Raw genomic sequence first — 2500 nt, 5'->3', positions numbered from 1 at the left:
TACATACATATATATACATATATATATACATAGATATATATATATGCATATATGTATGCATACATATATATACATATATATATATATATATATGCATATATGTATGCATACACATATATACATACATATATATACATATACATACATACATTTATATACATACATATATATACATATATATATACATGCATACATATATATATATATATGCATACACATATATATATATATGCATACACATATATACATACATATATATATACATGCATACATATATATATATATGCATACACATATATACATACATATATATATGCATATATGTATACATACATATGTATACATATATATACATACATATATATATGCATATATGTATACATACATATGTATACATATATATACATACATATATATACATAGATATATATGCATATATGTATGCATACACATATATACATACATATATATATACATATACATACATACATATATATACATATACATACATATACATACATATATATACATACATATATATACATACATACATATATATATGCATACATACATATATATATGCATACATACATATATATGCATACATGCATATGTATACATATATACATATATTTCCATACATATATGCATATACATACATACATATATTTCCATACATATATGCATATACATACATACATACACATACATACATACATACATACATACATACATACATACATACATACATACATAAGATTTGTTGTTGACGTTTTTATCGACATAAACAACTTTATTTTTATTTTTTACGTTACCTTAGCGTTTTTTAAGAGCAACAAACTCTTTGTGTTATTCTTATGTATATATGAATGAATCATCCTTATTTGGTATGGGAGGTATTATTTTTTATTCTATTATGAAATATTATTTACGTGCATAAAAGTATACCCATGAACAGGCATGTTTCTAGCTTTTTGGCCGTCGTCAGTATAGGTTAAGATCATAAACGATGTTAGACTGCGAATACTGGTATCATGACTTTGATCCTAATCTATGCTGACGATGGCTAAAAGCTAGAAACATACATGTCCATAAGTATACTTTTATGCACGTAAATAATATTTCATAATAATATGTGTGTGTGTGTGTTTTCATTAAATTAAATTAAATGTTTAAGAGTAACAATAGGGAAAATTAGCAAACAATTTATTTTAGTATCATGTTTTCACTCTTAATTTCTGTTAAATAAAAGCGGATAAAAGCATTTGTGGAAGTACTTAAAGCTACTCGTTAATAATAAGTTCAATATCTGGTCAACTTACCAGATAATAAAGAAGAGTCACTTATACAACAACTAAAATGGAAGTTGTCTGTGTGTATGATTGCGTATCTGACTAAAAGTCAAAAACAATAAATCAAATATTAACAAAGTTGGTATTTTCTTGTTCAGCATCCCCCACACACACAGATTAATAATGTCTATGATTAAAAAAAAAAAAATTAGACATTCGTTGATCCTAAACTGATACAAATTCCGTTAGGAGGGGATTGTTGATTTTCTAGCACCAGCTTATGTACTAACTAAAGGGAAGTAACATTATTTTTATGAAGGAGTTAATTCCCTAATTCCACTCTTTTCTTGAGGTATTTATGAAAACGAGCTTTTTGTGTCTATGTCCAGAAAGATAGGAATAAGCTGAGCGATGGAGAAAGTGAAGGGTAGGGAGAGATAGAGGTAGAGAGACGGAGATATACAGGTAGAGAGATAGAAATTTTAACAGAAATATGTTACACTTTTGCCCTGGATAAAGCCGGGTAGCTCTGCTAGTAACAACTAAGATACAAACATTGGTCTGATTATCTTGTCATCAGTTATTCATTACTTCACTATGAAACATTCACAAATGCTCACCCATTGCAACTTGAAGCTCCGATCCTGAAAGGCCAGTGTTCGTCCCAAAAAAGAATCTTGATCATAATATGAGGCCTACAAGCCTGTGCTTTGACCTTTAGCAAGTTGTCATATCAACATACATATCAAAAGTCGGTGTTGAACAATTGCAAATACATGTGGAAGACAACCACTTTTTTGCAACATTGTCTCACCACTATATGTTGCTATTTGGTTAGGTTTTATTTCTTTTCCTTTCCCTCTCTCTCCTTACTTTTTTCTTTTATTCTTTCTCTTCCGTTCTCCATCTTGTTTTTGCTTGTCTTCGTTTCTGTCTGATGACACTTCTCTCCGAAAATATTAATTTTATCATGAAGGTTACCATTTCAAACAATTCATTAAGTGGATCGGGGAGCTAGATGACTTGTTTTCATTTCCACCTCTTCCATTATGCACCCTCAGTGTCTTTCTCTTAAGTTTGTGCAACGTTTTGGTATATTGTCTAACTATAAGCAATGTAAATTACTTCGAGACAATTATTACGTTTGTATTGAAAGCACATTTTTTTTACCTACCTCCTTGCAGTGATCTACAGACATACAAAACGAA

The 2500-nt window shown here is 28.8% G+C and overlaps 1 protein-coding gene across 1 annotated transcript in view; it reads right to left on the bottom strand.

Moving 5' to 3' along the window:
* The window catches only part of LOC145296203 (cytosolic carboxypeptidase 6-like), a 1000694-nt gene that overhangs the window by 562628 nt on the left and 435566 nt on the right, over positions 1-2500 (bottom strand). The gene's annotated exons all lie outside the window — the stretch shown is intronic.

The sequence above is a fragment of the Euprymna scolopes genome, chromosome 16, assembly GCF_053919585.1.
Source record: "Euprymna scolopes isolate OS-2025 chromosome 16, ASM5391958v1, whole genome shotgun sequence".
NCBI lineage: Eukaryota > Metazoa > Mollusca > Cephalopoda > Sepiida > Sepiolidae > Euprymna > Euprymna scolopes.
The sequence above is the reverse complement of the archived record's forward strand: the minus strand, read 5'-3'. Positions and strand labels throughout refer to the sequence as shown.